The sequence below is a fragment of the Heteronotia binoei genome, chromosome 9 (assembly GCF_032191835.1).
Source record: "Heteronotia binoei isolate CCM8104 ecotype False Entrance Well chromosome 9, APGP_CSIRO_Hbin_v1, whole genome shotgun sequence".
In the NCBI taxonomy this organism is placed as follows: Eukaryota; Metazoa; Chordata; class Lepidosauria; order Squamata; family Gekkonidae; genus Heteronotia; species Heteronotia binoei.
In genome coordinates, this window is record NC_083231.1 from 97,068,561 (window position 1) to 97,087,926 (window position 19,366).

General features: G+C 46.6%; 1 protein-coding gene across 3 annotated transcripts in view; it reads right to left on the bottom strand.

The window, feature by feature from the left end:
- Nucleotides 1-19,366, bottom strand: part of GRID2 (glutamate ionotropic receptor delta type subunit 2) — a 1,226,781-nt gene that overhangs the window by 243,514 nt on the left and 963,901 nt on the right. The gene's annotated exons all lie outside the window — the stretch shown is intronic.

Sequence of the window (19,366 nt, forward strand, 5' to 3'; positions counted from 1 at the left end):
TCTTCATGTGGTATAGCTTGCCATGGGAAGTAATCATGTGATCTGGACAACCACAAGAGTACCACTTGCATGCTTTTAGCCACAACATGGAGTCCCTACCATGTACAAGCAGGTTTTTTGGCAGTAGCCGTACAAAAGCAGGAACTGGGCCACAGTCAATTCTGGTAGTGGTGGGGATTTTCTGAATCTATTCTCTGTGAGAACAAAATAAGTATAATAATTTTCACAGGGTTAAAAATGGGTTGTAGAATAATGAACTATTTGTGTAAGCAAAATCAAATCTGCTAGTTAATATTCAATTCATGTTTCTGTAACTGAAGGAACTGTTTGTTTAAAAATATCTATTTCTGGAAAAGGGTGTTTTATCAAAAAATGATTGTACATCATTTGGTGCTTAACTCAAATTTATACGCAAGCAAATGAAGACTGGCAAAATCTGACTGTATCTTGATTAGCAGTTAGTGCTGCTCTGACTATCCCAGTGGACTGGCCTGCGTTTAGTCGGCATGGAGCCCCAGTGACCACACTATGGATAAGCAGGACTTGTGCAAAGCAAAGCTATGACTGCCACTCCATCACTGAACTCCAGAATGGAAACAATGCTAATGGTATGCAAATATAGTCAAATTACCTAAAAACTGGAAAGTGGAAATGTAAAAATGCCTATCATTACCCTGTCAAAATTAATCAGCAAAACAGCTGTTTACACAAGCCAAGGTTTGCTAAGTGCTTCTTTGAGGTGGGGGAGTTAAAATACATGCAACCCTGTCAATATTTAGATGTTAAGATGTCCATAATAAAAACACAAGTCTTCTATAGCTAATGTTGGAGTCTTACTCAATGCCATTTTTGGAGTAGCAGAATAATGCACTATTTGTCTCAACAACATGCATAAAACATCAAGAGAGACATCAAAGGAATGATGAACATATATTGCAATGGACTAGCCCTTTGTAAGTGTGGAATACTGATTTGGGCCTATAGATATGTAATAGCCACATTACGTAGAAGCCACCACCAAACAGTGAGCTATTAGCATATCAGTTCATCACATACACAGAGAGATTTGCTTCCTAATATACTGAAATGATCCTAGTAGCCATTGTTTGATCTCAGCCCTTGAGTAGATTTTGGGAGAATTTTCCAGTGTCCCCACCTTCCAAATTTATGTAAGGTTCAGATTTCACAGTGAAAGTTACTATTTCAGGAAGTGTGGAAATGTTACCTCCTCCCTAGCCATTACTCGCAGATTTGGTCCAGCTTCAAGGTGAAGGGAAGTGAAAGAGAAAAAGGGAATTACTCTGTTGCCCAAGCAGCTAGGATTTGCCATATTGCACTGACAGTTCTGCTGTCTGCTACTGCTGCATGGCAAGACTTTCACCTTGAATAATCTAAGTAGTAAACTGATAGACACGATTAACTAGAGCAGAATATCAATGGGGGTGTGCATCCCATTGAAGTAAATGGATGGATTTTCACATTCAGCTATGCATCCAAAGATGGATGTTGTCTGTCCATATTGCATTACTTCCAACAGGATGCTCCTCTCCACAACCTACTTTACCTTGACAGGTCAACCAGGCATTTATTTACTTAACATTTATAGTCCACCTTCTCACAGAGATGCAAACTGCAAATATTTTAAAAAACCACCAACAATACAATAAAAACATAATAAAAAGAATAACCATAAAAGCTGTATAGAACATTTCCATAGCATGATTGAGTTAAGGCAATGTAGAAGTAGTCCGCATAGGCTATGTTTATGATTTCTTCAGTTGTAAACTGTGTCACAAAAGAAGTGGTTTGGGTACAGTAGAAAAGAGCAGGACTTTTTTGGAGCAGGAAGGCACAGGAACGCAGTGCTGGCTGGCTTGACCTAATATGTGGCCTAATATGCAAATGAGCCTAATATGCAAATGAGTTCCTGCTGGGCTTTTCCTACAAAAAATGCCCTGGAAAAGAGCAAGAGTCCAGTAGTACCTTAAAAGCTAACAAAATTTCTGGCAGGGTATGAGCTTTTGTGAATCATTGTTTATGAAAGCTTACAGCGAGCCACAAATTTTGCTAGTGCTACTGAATTCTTGCTCTTTTCTGCTGCTAAGGACAGACTAACACAGCTAATGTTAATGATCTGACACACATTCATTCCCAGGGTGGATTTCAAGTTTTTTTTTTCCTGGTATCAGTATTAACTATTGGTCTGGACCTTGTTGAACCAAAAAGAGGCTTTGTGGCAGCCAATATCTTTCACAAAGGCTGCAATAATCAACAAGGGGGGGCACATTTTATGAAACACAACAATGTTTGTACAATCCAGACTACATTTTGGTTTGATTCTACCTCTTAGAGTTGCCAACTCATTGGAAAATTCCTGGAGATTTGGAGGTGGAGCTGGGGGAGGGGAGTGACCTCAGCAGGGTATGATCCCAAGAGAGCTGCCATTTTCCCCAGGTAGGGCCACAGCCCTAGAGTGTCTGGTACCCTAGGCAAGACTAACTTCCGGTACCCCCTCTGCACTGATAATGTCACTGAATCACAAGGGGGGTTGCCCAGAAGGCCGGTGCCTTAGGCAGTCACCTAGTTTGCTTAGTGGTGGGGCTGTCCCTGTCTCCAGGGGAACTGTTCTTTGTTCCTTGGACATCAATTTTAATCCTGGGAGAACTCCAGGCCCCATTTGGAGGTTGGCAAACAGTGTTCCCTCTAAGCTGAGTTACTGTGAGCTAGTAACTCACAGTTTTAGCCTCCAGCTTACACAATTTTGTTTCAGCTCAGGAAAAATAGCCCCACAGCAAACTAATTGGTGCAGTAGTTCAGGGGTGGCCAACGGTAGCTCTCCAGATGTTTTTTGCCTACAACTCCCATCAGCTCCAGCCATTGGCCATGCTGGCTGGGGCTGATGGGAGTTGTAGGCAAAAACATCTGGAGAGCTACCATTGGCCACCCCTGCAGTAGTTCACAAGTTTAATGCCAGTAGCTCAACAGGGTAGAATTTTTGCTCACAAGGCTCCACAGCTTAGAGGGAACATTGTTGGTAACTCTACTATCTCTAGCTGTAACTATGGCTCCTTAATACACCTGTGGAATAGTACCAGAGATGCTTCATATGACATTAGCTCACCCCCTGTAACACACACGCGGAAAACTGGGAGTGAATATTGCAACTATACAGGTGAAACTAATTTTGTGAATCTTTGCCAACCAATTACCACCCCACTGGGAGAGTAATGATTTGATGACAAACATTCATGTGATCAGCCCAGATTTGCAGTATTCACATATGATCCTTAGCGATCTGAGTTTACATCATGAGGAAGCAGCTCCTGAGCTGCTAAATGTGTAAGCAGAGAGAGATAATGGCTTTTGCATTTGCAAATTCATCTCAGCTATTCAGCTGCATGAAGTTCTATTTATGAAAAAGAGAAGAAAAACTCCTGACAATTTAGAAGCCTGAATTATACTTACAAATGCATTTCGCATGAAATAGCTTGCTATGAAGTATACCTGCAGGCCCATTTTAGCTTCAGTTTTCCATATGCTTTTCTTCCAGTGTCACAAAGGGATCACTGGTGCAAGCATATTGTAGAATTGAAACTGGGGCATGTCACACGATGCTAGGGCATACGGCGGACCATAGAGCAGCTGCTAGACAGCCTCAATAAAACTCTTTTTACTGATGTGCTGCAATTGCAAAGGACTCAAATCCAGGAAGAAAGCTGGGTGCAGCAAGGGAATTCTAATGCCATGGGTCATGCTCTGCTCCCTTGATTACCTTTTATAGTTCATTTTTCTAGACACCAGATATACCTTACTCTTACGTTACCTGGAAATGAAGGCAGACTAAAAGATGAAAGAGTTCACTGACATAGCTATTTCATATATAGTGGAATTTGACTTTTCCATTGATTTTGATGAACTGAAATGGTCTTGTGACTATTACAGTTCTGTAATTGTGCAGTTAAACATGTGGAACAAAAGTTAGAATCTTCCTTCTCTCCCCTTTAACTAAATTTAAGTACATTTTGAACACTGTTCAGGCAGTAGGTTATATTGGAGAGACATCTAATATCCCTTTGTAAATGCTATTTTGCTACTGTAAACATGAAGCTTCATGTTATATTACAAATGATATAATCTTTTTAGAATATATGTCAACAACATCATTCCCAATGATTTCAATACTTCCAATTCATCCTCTTGTTTCTGTGCTAGGTAAAGGTACAAGGGTAGACTGATACACTTCTCACGTTATTACTGATATACTTCTTACTGATTTACTTAATAAAGATTTCTTATGACATGTAAACTACAGCCCACTTATCAGATGCAAAAAGTGTATCCTATACTGGTACACACGTATATGTGTACAAATATAAAATTACAAAATTGGCAGGTGGAATCTTTGTCCAGCCTGATCAGAGACAAACAAAATCTGGTGCTATCTGGCCATGATCGTTAGGTAGTACACTAAGTTTGTGTAGAGAAAAGGAGATTTCCCCAGTGGATATCACAGAAGCTTTCAAGATCATCAGCAACACTAAGGGAGGCCATTTTGTTATCACTGTCGCCTCATAGCCTTTACCAGTCACCCCTGTCTTTTTTTGTTTTCAAATAAATCTTATCTTTATTGTCAGCTAGAAAAGTGGCATCAATAACAAAACAAACAATTAATGCCATTTGGGATTCTTGACTGGATTAGTCTTTTTTTTTTTTTTAACACTGCTCTAAAATAGAAGTTGTAGTGTGAGACTAATATAGGTGTAGATCACAGAGCTAATTGTTGCCAATCTCCTCCCTATTACCTAATGGAAATCAGCTCTTTAGCACCATTGTTTAGCCTGTGGGAAAAAGGGAATCAACTTACCCTGTGACTAGGGAGGAGGAAGGGAAAGGGGAAAGGTTACCTCTCCTAACATGGAATTCACATCTCAAGGAAATTCATCCACATGGGCAAATGTCTAACAGAATCCCAGAAATTGGCAGAATTACTATCATGGGTACTTTCTCTGTTATTCTAACATAAATGGAGCCCTGACCTGGATGACCCAGGAGAGCCTGATCTCACCACTAGGGATGGGCATGGATCAGGAAAATGCTGTTTGGTTTGGTTCTTGGACATGGCTGAACCATGAACCAAACCAAACCAAACCAGGAAGTTTGTGGCTCTTGGTCCCTCAGATCCTGTTGAAAGGGACTGAAACCCTTTAAACAGTGTTCACACAAAGCTTGAGAAACAGCTGAGTGACGGGGAGCAGCTTGCTGTTTCAGACTTGTTCAGTCCCTTTAAATAGTTGAGCGGCAGGGAGTGCTTCCTTGCTGCTCAGCTGTTTTTGTGGCTTTTGCAGGAAACAGAAAGCAGGAGTCCTTTTAAACCTCTTCCTGCTCCATCCACAAGTCACCATGAACCATGGAAGTTTGCAATGGTAGAATTGTCATGAACTTCTGTTCATGAACCATAATAAGGGCAAAATTTGTGATGAATTTTGCTTCATGGTTTGGTTTGTGCCCATCCCTCCTCATCATATCTTGGAAGCTAAGCAAGTTAGACATATTTTATTTATTTATTTATTTATTTTATATCCCTCCCTCCCCACCGAAGCAGGCTCAGGGCAGCTCACAACAACAAAATAAAACAATCGATTTAAAAATAGCATGACATTAATATGGCAATTTAAAAATCAATAATTAAAGGCTTAGTACTTGGGATAGGAAACCACTAAGGAAGTCCAGAGTTGTTAAACAGAGGCAGACAATGGCAAATTACTTCATCTCTTGCCTTGAAAATCCTTTTGGGTCTCCAGAAGTTGGCTGCCACTTGATAGAACTTTCCATCATCAATGTAAATGTGTTGTTTTTTAAAAGGTGCAATCCTAAACAGTGTGTCTTCAATGGACTTAGAAAAGTGTCACTCTACTTAGGACAGCACTGTAAATCACCATGTGTTTATTATGCTGGCGTTTCCTCTCCTGTTCACTTCTACAAAAACCCAATCAACAAGCAATCTGCTCTCACAAGCAGTATTAACCTTGTGGTCACAAATGTGCAGATCATCTTCTGAAAATTGCCGGGGGGTGGGTGAGGATCACAACTTCCAGTTTTCTACTCCACAGAACGGAAGAGGCAGTCTTCTCCACGTGGCTTGTTCTAAGCAGGGTTTTTGTCTCCTTAACTACCTTGCTTACTTCCACTCAAACTGATGCCTGTTATTTGCTTATGCAGCCAGAGCCCCTTAGGGCAGCAAGGAGAAACCAAAGGAGAGGCTGGCAGCCAAGAAGAACAGGTCAGGCTACAGGAGAAATGAGAAAACTAAAGCAACAGCTCACTTCAACAGGAGCTCTCTTTTTAATTTCTGAATAGTTGGTTATTTCTGAGTAATTGTCATTAAAATAGGATAATTTTAACAAGCCAACCACCCTATGAATACTCCCAGCTGGAATACTAAACAAACAAGAGGAGGGTGATCTGAGTCTCACTGGGAACTGTGGAAAGTGGGAGTTCCCACACGCCTTAGAGAACATGCCATGCAGGTGCACCGCACAAAGCTCTGCTCTATTTTAACGCAGAAAATTTGTACTTGCCATAGCAACTGCCACCTCCTGCGATACATCTCCTGTGGTGGCACCTTTGAGATGTGACACGCCTCCTCAGTGAGGTGCTTTCAGCAGCCCATCATGCAAATACGACTATTTTCCACAACATTTGTGTGCAGGCGTAATTTGATGTCTCAGCAGAGCCTTAAATGCTCAGATCCATGCAGGCGTCCCAAAAGACAATCTGTGGAATGTGCACCTTGAAACTGCTTAACCTGACTGTAGTGTATGGCGTTCGTAGAACGCCATCATTCAAGACAGCGCGACCATTTCGTTATAACGTACCATCGATAAAGCGTTAGTCCGCTAAAGCCGCGGAGGCAAAGGTGACAACCAGATGCCTCCGCGAAGAGCGCTGGTCATCCGCCAATCACAGTGAGTGGCGGGAAATACGGCTGGCCAGCATTGGACTGGCCAGCAGGGTGAATAGTTCCGGAGCTGTATATATGCGGGACCCGGCCCGCGTGTTCTCTCTCTTACCTCGTGTTTGTACCATGCAATAAACTATGTTGCCCGACTCGCGTCTCTCAGACTGGTACATAATAGTGGCGACGAAGGTGGGATCTTAGCCCTTCGGCAAGGGCTACGAAGGAGACTCACGGGCAACCCGTCGTCCCGTCGCTTCATCGCTGAATCGCTACTTCGCAACAACCGCCGCCATGGCCAGTCCCAGCGGGAACACCGGTCACATCGAAGCTTTCGACCATACGAATCCCGAGGGATGGGAATCCTATTCGGAGAGGGTCGATTGCTACCTGAGGGCGAATCGAGTAACCGAGGACGGCATGAAGCGGGACGTGCTCCTGAGCGTCTGCGGGGCCGCCACCTTCGAGATCGCAAAGGGTCTCTCGGCGCCCGCCCGCCTCACGGAGAAAACGTACACGGAGGTCGTCCGCCTCCTCACGGGCCATTTCCTGCCGCAGCCGTCGCGGGTGGCCCGACGGTTCCTCTTCCACAAGAGGGACCAGGCCCAGGGAGAATCCGCTGCAGACTACCTAGCCGCCCTGCGCCAGATCGCCGGAAGCTGCAACTTCCCGAATTTGGAAGAGACCTTGGCCGACTGGTTCGCTTGGGGCCTCCGCGACGAGAGGCTCCAGCAAAAGCTCTTCGCAAAGGAAGAGCTCACGCTTCAGGGCGCCTTCAGCGAGGCCGTGGCCTTCGAGCGCACCTCCCGGACGTTCCCCAGGGCCAAGTCGGAAGCCGTCCACCACGAGGAGCTGGACCCCCATCACCAGGACGAAGGAGAAGCGCTCCAGCTGCACCACTCTACAAGACCAGCCTCCCGAGCCCCACAACGGCCCCGGGCGAACGAAAGATCGAACCAACGCAACAACGAAGGAGCGAACTGCGCCAGTTGCGGCGACCCCCACGACCGGCGGGACTGCAAGTACAGGACCTGGGACTGCAGGAGCTGCGGGAAGACCGGTCACATAGCGCGGGCTTGCCGAGCCAAGTCCCACCGCCCGCGGCCAACCACGCACCACGAGGCCGCCGAGTCCCACTCCACGGCCTCCACCACGCTACAGGTACTGAACCTGCCCCTGGCCACCCCCAACAAGATTAAGGTGTCGGTCCGCATAGAGGGGGCCCCCTGCCTCATGGAGGTGGACTCGGGCTCCTCCATCTCCATAATTGCGGAGGAGACCCTGAGGCAGTTACACCCCGGCTACAAAGGACAGCTGCGGCCGGCCGACTTTGTACTGCGGGACTTTCAGAAAAACCCGGTCCAGATCGCGGGGTGGGCGAGGGTGCACGTGGAGCGAGGGTCCTTCAGAGGCCCGCTAGATATCCTGGTAGTCAAGCGACCACTGGCGACCTTGTTGGGCCTCACGTGGTTCGGCCCCTTAGGAATCAGAGTTGAGGTGTCACAAACGGCCATAGCCGGTGGGTTCGGGGAGGTGTGCCGAGAATTCCCAGAGGTTTTTGACGGGTCGTTGGGTAGCTACAAGGGCCCGGCCATTTCCCTGCCGCTCGACCCTACGGTCAGACCAACCCGGCTTAAGGCAAGGAGAGTCCCCTTCGCCCTAAAACCAAAAATCGAGGCTGAGCTGGACCGCCTAGTAGCACAAGGGGTCCTAGAGCCGGTCGATTACGCCATGTGGGAAACCCCCATAGTGACTCCGGTCAAACCGAATGGGGACGTGAGGATTTGTGCCGACTACAAGTGCACAATCAACAAGGCGCTCCAGGATAATCCCTACCCAGTGCCGGTTGTCAGCCACATCCTGGCCGCCCTTGCGGGGTCCAAAATTTTCGGGAAGCTGGACTTGGCACAAGCCTACCAGCAGCTTCCGGTGGACACCAAAACGGCCGAGGCACAGACGATTGTGACCCATAGGGGGGCGTTCAAGGTGAACCGGCTACAGTTTGGGGTCAGCGTAGCTCCGGGGATCTTCCAGAGTATAATGGACGCTCTCCTCAAAGGGATCCCAGGAGTCCAGCCCTTTTTCGACGACGTTTTAATCGCCGCCCCGAACCCTGAGGAGTTCAGCAACCGTCTCAGGGAGGTGCTCCGTCGTTTCCAAACAGCTGGACTTAAGGTGAAGAGGGAGAAGTGTTTGCTGGGGGTACCGCGGGTGGAGTTCCTAGGATTCGCCGTGGACGCAGAGGGAATCCACCCGACCGAGGAGAAAACCAGGGCCATCGTACAAGCCCCGGTCCCCATGTGTAAAGCGGAGCTACAGAGCTTCCTGGGGGTGCTCAACTTTTATCACACGTTCATACCCACAAAGCGGCCATCGCGGAACCCCTACACCGGTTACTGGACAAAAAAGCTCCTTGGGTGTGGGGGAAGAAGCAAGCCGCTGCGTTCCAGGCAGTGAAGGACGTCCTGGTCTCTAACGCGGTGCTTCACCACTTCGACGAGCGCCTTCCGGTCATTCTGGCATGCGATGCATCGCCGTACGGGGTGGGCGCTGTTCTGGGGCACCAACTATCGGACGGCCGGGAGGTACCGGTCGCCTACTATTCCCGCACCTTAACGTCAGCGGAGCGTAATTACGCTCAAATAGACAAGGAAGCCCTGGCGATCGTAGCAGGGGTTCACAAATTTAACGATTATTTGTACGGTCGCAAGTTCACGATAGCGACCGACCACAAGCCTCTCTTGGGTCTGCTAGCCCCAGACCGTCAAACCCCCCAAATCTTGTCCCAGAGGGTGTTGAGATGGAACCAATTCCTAAATTCATACACCTACACACTGGTACACAGGGCGGGCAAGGCGATGGGCCATGCCGATGCACTCAGTCGTTTACCGCTGCCAGACACGGGGCCCGACCCAGCACCAGCCCACCAGGTGATGTCCATAGAGGCACTCCCTGACCAGCCCATACACGCTGCCGAAGTGGCAAAGGCCACAGGGAAAGACAAAACCCTAGCGAGGGTGCTCGACTGGGTGGTGAGGGGGTGGCCAGAGAGGGACCTGGGGGGAGAGTTCAAACCATACAAAATGAGGCGGGAGGAACTCGCGGCCCACAAGGGGTGCCTGCTATGGGGGAGCCGGGTGGTGGTTCCCCCTCCCCTTCAGAAAAGGGTCCTTGCATCACTACATGAAACGCACCCGGGCATTGTGAGGATGAAGGCCCTAGCCAGGAGCTATGTGTGGTGGCCGGGGATGGACAGAGAAATAGAGGACTGGGTCCGGAGATGCAGTGCGTGCCAGGAATCGCGGCCGGACCCACCCAGCGCCCCGGCCACAAGGTGGGAAACCACAAGGAAACCCTGGTCCAGGCTCCACATAGACTTCGCGGGGCCATTCCAGGGGCAGATATTCCTTATAATCGTGGACGCCTACACAAAATGGTTAGAGGTCCTCCCTGTAGCATCCACCTCCTCAGCAGCCGCCATCCGAGCCCTGCGCTGGGTCCTGTGCACCCACGGCATCCCAGACACCCTGGTCTCGGACAACGGGGCCGCCTTCACCTCGGGAGAGTTCCAGGCCTTCCTACAGAGGTACCTCATAAGGCACATCAGGTCGGCCCCCTTTCACCCCGCCACCAACGGCCAAGCCGAGCGGATGGTCCGCACCACCAAAGAGGCCCTGGGCAGGATCGTGCAGGGCGACTGGGATCACAGGCTGGCCGCATTCCTATTCGACAACAGGGTCATCCCAAACCCTGTCACAGGGATCAGTCCAGCAGAGCTCCTCATGGGGCGCAAGCTCACCACAAGGCTAGACAGACTACACCCCGACCGAGCCTCTGACACACGAGGGTCCCCAGAGGTCCGCGAGGCAGCCAGGGGGTTCTTTGCCGGGGATCCAGTGTTCGCCCGCAACTACGCCTCGGGACCCGAGTGGGTGGCTGGGCGGGTGCTACGGGTCGTGGGCTCCCGTCACTATGAAGTATCCACTGAGGGGGGCCAGATCCTACGCCGGCACATCGACCAGATGCGCCGCAGGACCCTACCCGAAGCACCCACAGAAGCAAGGGGGGCAGCCCAACCCGAGGAGCCTACCACAACCCTGCCGCCATCCATGACGCTGCCCCCTCCCGCAGGGCCAAACCAAGCCCCCGAACTCGGCCAGCAACACTCGGATGCTCAGGCTCCCGAGGAGACGCCGGGGCCCGAAGCCACCACGACTCCGCAGGCCACCCCCCGACGTTCGACTCGAGAGCGCCGGCCTCCCGCCTACCTCCAGGACTATGTTACTAACTAAGGGGGGAGGAGTGTAGTGTATGGCGTTCATAGAATGCCATCATTCAAGACAGCGCGACCATTTCGTTATAACGTACCATCGATAAAGCGTTAGTCCGCTAAAGCCGCGGAGGCAAAGGTGACAACCAGATGCCTCCGCGAAGAGCGCTGGTCATCCGCCAATCACAGTGAGTGGCGGGAAATACGGCTGGCCAGCATTGGACTGGCCAGCAGGGTGAATAGTTCCGGAGCTGTATATATGCGGGACCCGGCCCGCGTGTTCTCTCTCTTACCTCGTGTTTGTACCATGCAATAAACTATGTTGCCCGACTTGCGTCTCTCAGACTGGTACATAATACTGACTATGGTCACAGCAAACATCTTGAAACCCTTTCAGAAATCCCTTCCTTAAACTGGTCTGCAAAACTATGGCTATCTCAAGGACTTCAAATCAGGGTCCTTCTGCATATGTAGGCACCCCTTTGAGCTGAATACAGGTTAGACTAAGCAACATTATCTGCTCAAGGCTCTAGCATGGCTCCACTTCTTCTCTGGCCCATTGGTTCTCCTTGGTCTGGTTATAAATGTTTCCACTGCTTCTACCAGTGCAACAGCTGATCCTTTGCCTAGCAGGATCTTCCTGCATTAACCTCCAGACCTTCCTATCTGTTCTTGCTTTGCATCTTGCACCAAGACTTAGGGCTGCCAACTTCAGCTTGGGAAATTCCTGGATATATGGGGGCAGTGCATGTAGAAGAAGCTCAGTGGGGATATAATGCCATTGAGTCTACTTTTCAAAACAGCCTTTTCCTCCAGAGGCACTGGTTTCTGCAGCCTGGAGATCAGCTGCAATTCTGGGAGATCTCCAGCCACCACCTTGAGGTTCAGCAATCCCAAAATAGTCACATGGACTGGAGTGTGGAAAGCAAGCTGTGAAGCTCCGTGCCAAAAACTGCAATTGAATTTTTCTATAGGAGACTCATCCAGTGGAGGTTGGTTAGTGTCAAGTCACGAGTTGGTTAGTGAATGAATACATACAGGTATGAGCCAATGTTAATTTAGTGCACCTGGAGGATCAGGGCTTTTTTAGGTTTACATTTGAAGGGTTGCAATGCTGACTAAGCATAAGGGAGCATAGAGAGTGCATGGTTCTGAGTGGTGAAGTTGCTCTGGATTTATATAAGGTGGGCATTGCATATCTGTATAGCCACAGAACTTTGGGAGGTTGGTTACCTGTTTTTAATGTTTGCATGTCAAACTTTTAAAATAGAACTTGGAAAAAGCAGCCAGTGAAACAGGACCTGCATACAAGTTTTGTCTGCTGCTGCACTGGGATGAGAAATGTATTGTAAATATACTTCTGTAATTCACTGCACTGGGACCAGTGTAAACCAATTGTGAAGACTGTGGATTGTGTTCTATGTAAAGATTGCTGGATCCCGGTGCGCTTCATATTTGTGAGCAACTGGACTGGTGTATGAGAGAAAGCTACAAGTACTATGTCAGTGTTTTGAAACTTTATTATAAAGAACTTTGCATTGCTTCCAACAGACTCAAAAGGTATTTTTGGCATGGAGCTTCGCAGCTTGCTTTCCACCCCGCCTGGAGGTTGGCAACCCTAACAGACCTCCAGGCACTACTTGGAGGTTGGCAACCCTGAGACTCCTAGTGCAACACCAACAGTGAACAAGTCCTATTGTCCTTACAGTACAATACCATGGGTCTTTATCCAACAGTTCTTGCAGCTTGCTAACAATACCCAACCGAGTTCCTACACATAGTACTCCATTTGGGGTTGGTTCGTCTCCCTGTGACCCAGCGCTGACAGGGAACCAAGCTAAGCACGCAGTAAATAAAACAGAAGGCCACTTCTCAGGAACAGCTTGCACTCAGCATGAGAAGGATCTATGTTGGCAGCTTGCCTAGTGGTTGTGTTGTCTTGAACGAGACAGGGAAACAGAACAAGAGGGTAAGGGCCTGATGAACAAAAGCTGCTGTTAAGTGTATCAACAGATAATAGAGGTCAATGGTGTTTGGTGCTGAGGGGGAGAAACACATTACTGACTGCCTCCTTAAGATTTTTCAGAGAAAGATCTCATCAGATGAATATGGCGTCAGTATCTTCAAGGCCAAATCAAAGGTTTTGATCTTTAAAGTTCTTACAGGTTGGGAATCAAGCAGGGATGCCAACCTCCACTTGAGGCCTGGAGATCTCCCAGAATCACAACTCTAGTTCCTTTGGACAAAATGGCTGCTTTAGAGGATGGACTCTGTGGAACTGAACCCACTGAATTCCCTCCCCAAGCTCCATCCTCCTCAAGCTCCACTTGCAAATCTCCAGGAATTTTCTAACCTGGAATTGGTTATAATCAGGGTACTTCAGAAACCTCATAGTTCTAGATGTACCTAACCCATAAGCTTAAAGCTATAGATATATCTAACTCTTAAGCTCTTAAAACTGTCAGGAAAATCCTCACTTCTCCTATTATCGGATGGGTTTTCTCAATGTCAGTGCTAAGAATATGGGGTTCTCTTTCTCTTCTTATAGAGCTCTTCTCTGCCCCATCCTTCTTTAGGCATTTGCCTAAGACAGTTTCAGCATGGTACCAATCAGCTAGGGGCCTGTCCTTCCCTCCCTCATTTTAATTTCCACATGACTAATAAGTCACCAGGTCCGGATGGCATACATCCAAGAGTTCTGAAAGAACTCAAAGTTGAACTTGTGGATCTCCTGACAAAAATATGTAATCTTTCATTGAAATCTGCCTTCATTCCTGAGGACTGGAAGGTAGCAAATGTCACCCCCATCTTTAAAAAGGGTTCCAGAGGAGATCTGGGTAACTACAGGCCAGTCAGTCTGACTTCAATACCGGGAAAGTTGGTAGAAACCATTATCAAGGACAGAATGAGTAGGCACATTGATGAACACGAGTTATTGAGGAAGACTCAGCATGGGTTCTGTAAGGGAAGATCTTGCCTCACTAACCTATTACATTTCTTTGAGGGGGTGAACAAACATGTGGACAAAGGAGACCCGATAGATATTGTCTACCTTGACTTCCAGAAAGCTTTTGATAAAGTTCCTCATCAAAGGCTCCTTAGTAAGTTCGAGAGTCATGGAGTAAAAGGACAGGTCCTCTTGTGGATCAAAAAATGGCTAATTAATAGGAAGCAGAGAGTGGGTATAAACGGGCAGTCTTCGCAGTGGAGGACGGTAAGCAGTGGAGTGCCAATGGGCTCAGTACTGGGTCCCATGCTCTTTAACTTGTTCATAAATGATTTGGAGTTGAGAGTAAGCAGTGAAGTGGCCAAGTTTGCAGATGACGCTAAATTGTTCAGGGTGGTAAGAACCAGAGAGGATTGTGAGGAACTCCAAAGGGATCTGTTGAGGCTGGGTGAGTGGGCGTCAACATGGCAGATGCGGTTCAATGTGGCCAAGTGCAAAGTAATGCACATTGGGGCCAAGAATCCCAGCTACAAATACAAGTTGATGGGGTGTGAACTGGCAGAGACTGACCAAGAGAGAGATCTTGGGGTCGTGGTAGATAACTCACTGAAAATGTCAAGACAGTGTGCGATTGCAATAAAAAAGGCCAACACCATGTGGGGTATTATTAGGAAGGGAATTGGAAATGAAATCAGCCAGTATCATAATGCCCCTGTATAAATTGATGGTGCGGTCTCATTTGGAATACTGTGTGCAATTCTGGTCACCATACCTCAAAAAGGATATTATAGCATTGGAAAAAGTGCAGAAAAGGGCAACTATAATGATTACAGGTTTGGAACACTTTCCCTATGAAGAAAGATTAAAACTCTTGGGGCTCTTTAGCTTGGAGAAACATCGACTGCAGGGTGACATGATAGAGGTTTACAAGATTATGCATGGGATGGAGAAGGTAGAGAAAGAAGTACTTTTCTCCCTTTCTCACAATACAAGAACTCGTGGGCATTCAATGAAATTGCTGAGCAGTCGGGTTAGAACGGATAAAAGGAGGTACTTCTTCACCCAAAGGGTGATCAACATGTGGAATTCACTGCCACAGGAGGTGGTGGCGACTACAAGCATAGCCAGCTTCAAGAGGGGGTTAGATAAAAATATGGAGCAGAGGTCCATCAGTGGCTATTAGCCACAGTGTGTATATTTTATCGTGTGTGAGTGTGTGTGTGTGTATATATATATATATATATATATATATATATATATATATATATATTGTGGCCACTGTGTGATACAGAGTGTCGGACTGGATGGGCCATTGGCCTGATCCAACATGGCTTCTCTTATGTTCTTATGTGGAAAGGTATGATTAATTTGAATAAATATCAGGAGTACTGTTCTGATATTTCTGGAATGACTTCCCAGAATAACAAGATGCCCAATATTTTCTATAAACAGTACTCATGCCCTTCCCGATTTTCCAACATAGTACTGAAATGATTTTTATATGCATACTCCTTCATCCAATATAAGCTGATTCCCTTAGAAACCTGCTTATCATCCCTAAATAATGATCACATTAGTTGCTATGTCCAGGTTTGACATGAGCATTGCATTTTGCATGAATTCAGTCCAAGGGAGGCAAAATATGCTGTGGATCCAATGGGAACTGAGCAGTGAATACATTATGCTTATTTTGTTTAATTTATTTATGGTAGTAAACATTTAATGCAGAATTAATTACAGGAGGATGGTTTATTAATTACAGATTAGAGAGCACACACTCAATTCGCACATCTACATAACGTAAACGTTATTGTGCCATCAATAAAACATTTTTTGTTGATCGTATAGCTCAGTTATTATTCATAGTTATCAACATTTCTCCCTAAGTGCTGTGCATTATTTATGCAATATGTTAGTCATTAAGGCCATGTCATAATTTCCCAAGAATGGTTTGCCTTGCTTATGGGCTGGCTGCTTAGCATTAGTCAATGTAATTGGGGAGTGCAATCCCACCCCAGGCCAAATCCCACTCCCAGGAGTTTGTGCTGCAAGGATGGCACAGTGGACTCAATAGGCACATTTCTCTGATGCAGAGAACCAACCATATTGATGTCCACTGTGCCAAAGGGGCACAATATTACACAAGATCATTGGATGCAGGTCTGAATGAAGGGATCATATTGCCCTTGCTGAAAATAGATTAATTTTGTCCCACAGTATTTCCTGCTCTGGAGGTTTCTGAAAACTAGTGGGCACAGACAGAGGCCATTGTCACCCTGAAGTTTCCTGGCCCTGGAGGCAGTGTTTGGTGTCACTGGCTCACTCTCTGCTTTCCCTTTCCCCTCTTCTTGCTTGTAAGGTAGATCATGGCAGTGTGAACCATTGTCTCAGTGGGAAACAACAGAAAGATGTAGCTCCTTAGCTTTCATCATGCACTTTTACAGTTAGTGACACCAGATCTGGATTGTGTGAAATGTCTACAGAAAGAGCATAGGCTAACACAGCACTTGCTGCAAGAAATTGGCAAAGCAGACTACAGAGATCATATATCAGTTATCCTGATCTGAAACTGATTTCTGTTAAAAAAAGTCTTTAAATTGGATGAAAAGTCAAAGTCAAAGTTGGATTTCTTAAAAAGAACAAAGGGAGGACAAATGTAAATTTGCCAATTAGTAGGGTTGCTAGGTTCCCTCACTGGTTCAGTGGGAGAATCTGGGAGGTTTTCTGGGTTGGGCGGAGATGTTACATGGGGACACTCGGGTTTCGGTGGCAAACATTATGGTTAAATTGGGCTTAAACCATAGAGTTTGCTCCAAAACCAGAGTGTCCTCCATGCGACGTTCCCATCACAATGATGTCATTTCCAGGCGACAGCTTCATGTTGGGGATGTTGTGCAGCGATGTCTCTGCTTAGGGGAGGAGTTTCCCCTCCAGCCAGCTGTTCCATGGTGGGAAGAAGCCCCCAAAATCAGAGGATCCCCCACTGGAACTTGGGGGCTGGCAACCCTACCAATTAGTTGATTCAATTCAGACTTTGATTGTTTGAGTTAGTTCTTTTTAAGCTTAAGAATGACGTAGCGGCTACCAATCATGTTTGACTTATAGACAAACTTCGACAGGGAAAAAACATATATCAGTGTTGGTTCCTGTGTTTGAGGGATTTTGAATATGTTCTGTCATCACCCTGCTCTCTCCCCCTTCAACTGTTCCCTGTTGGCTGCTGACTCACTTCCATTCTTTTGTTATCCTAAGCCAGGGGTAGCAAACATATGGCCCACAGACCAGCTCCATCCCCTGCAGGGCTCATATCCATCCCATGAGCAACTGGCTCCCTCCTGCTTTCTTCTCTGGGGCTGCTGCTGCATTGCAGCTCACCTTTGTTGCTTCCTGCCTCCTTCCTGCTTCTGTCCAAGCCCAACCTCTCTTCTCTTCATTGGCAGAGTGGTCCCTCCTTTGGGAGAAAGGGGGGTGGGATGCAAAAAGTGAGAGAGAGCCCCAGAGAGAGAAAGCAAAGTCTGAGTCCTGTGGCTCCTTTAAGACCAGCAACATTTTATTTCAGGTATAAGCTTTTGTACACGTCTTTAGAGGGAGGGTGTGGGAAGGTAGATAGAGGGATTCTTTTGAGAAGCACAATTTTCATTGAGATCACCATGCTCTGCTGTTTTCTTTTGAGACTTGATATCTGTCTCTCTCTCTCTCTCTTTCACACACATACACAGGTATATGTGTGTTAAAAAGAAGGGGCATGTTGGGATAAGGGGAAAGGAGAATTAAAAGGAAATTATTTGGCTTATTCTGAAAAGTCTTTTTAATTAGATTTCTCTATTCCTATCTGGGATTGTATTTTTTTTCCCCCAAAAGACCCTGATCAGGAATTAGAACACTGGCTTCTATTGTTTAATAATGGAAGTAGATGGCTAAGTATTTAAAAATACATTCATGGTTCCATATGTTCCAGTTCAAAACATCTCCCTTTCTCCCTTCACCCCTCATTGGCTGCCTTTGTTCTCTCCCCCTTTGCTTTTTCAACTGTCTCATTACCATAACTAGCACCTGTATAGATTTTGCTCAGTCCGAAATCAACACTTTATTTCACTTAGAAAGATTTCCCTTTCCAGTTTAGGCAGATGAAGAAAAAGAAAGAAACCTAGCAGTATAGCTTGCAAGCTTTATTAGTGGAAAGGAGCTAGAGTTCAGTAGCACCTTAAAAATTGTGGCAGGGCATGAACTATCGTGAGTCAGTTCATTGGTCCTTATATCTTGGAGAGTGGTGTGATATCAAATGACAATAGCAGGTGTTGGTAACAAGACAGGAAACATAGGTCTCAGTTCAGCCCTGGAGGATGCATTGAGCTTCATTATCAGTTGCAATTCAGCAGTCTCTTTTTATAATCTCATTGAATTCCTTTGTAAGAAAACTGCTATTCTTAGGTCAGGAATGTCCTGGAAAGTTAAATGCTCCCCCATTGGTTTTTGAATGTTGTGGTTTCTAATGTTAGATATATCCATTTATTCTTTGCATCCTTCTGAACTGAATCCTCCTGGACCAAACTGAGACCTAGGTTTTCTGTCTCATTACCAGTGCTGGTAATTCTATACCTATCACCCCTCTGCATATCACACATAATCCAATCAAGCCTCCTGCTGTCATTCACCTGCTCCGCCATTCAGAATCTGAAATCGTTTTTATAAAGTTTATGTCTCCGGTACTTCGTGTTATGTTTCATGGTACACATGGTCCAACTCAACAAAGTGACATTTATATTAGATCCGGCCCTCATAACAAATGAGTTTGACACTTCTGTCCTAAAGACATAGAAAGAGTGGCCAGTATTTACTTGGTGGTGGTGGTGGTGGAAAGTGCCATCAAGCCACAGCTAAATTATGGTGAACCTGTAGGCTTTTCAAGGCAAGAGACATTCAGACATGGTTTTCAAGGCAAGAGACATTCAGAGAGCCAGTTTGGTGTAGTGGTTAAGTGAGCGGACTCTTATCTGGGAGAAATGATTCTCCACTCCTCCACCTGCACCTGCTGAAATGGCCTTGAGTCAGCCATAGCTCTTGCAAGAGTTGCCCTTGAAAGGGCAGCTTCTGGGAGAACTCTCTTAATCCCATGCACCTCACAGGGTGTCTGTTGTGGGGGAAGAAGATAAAACCTATGGTCTTCTTCTTTGTCATTGCCTGCCTCCATGTC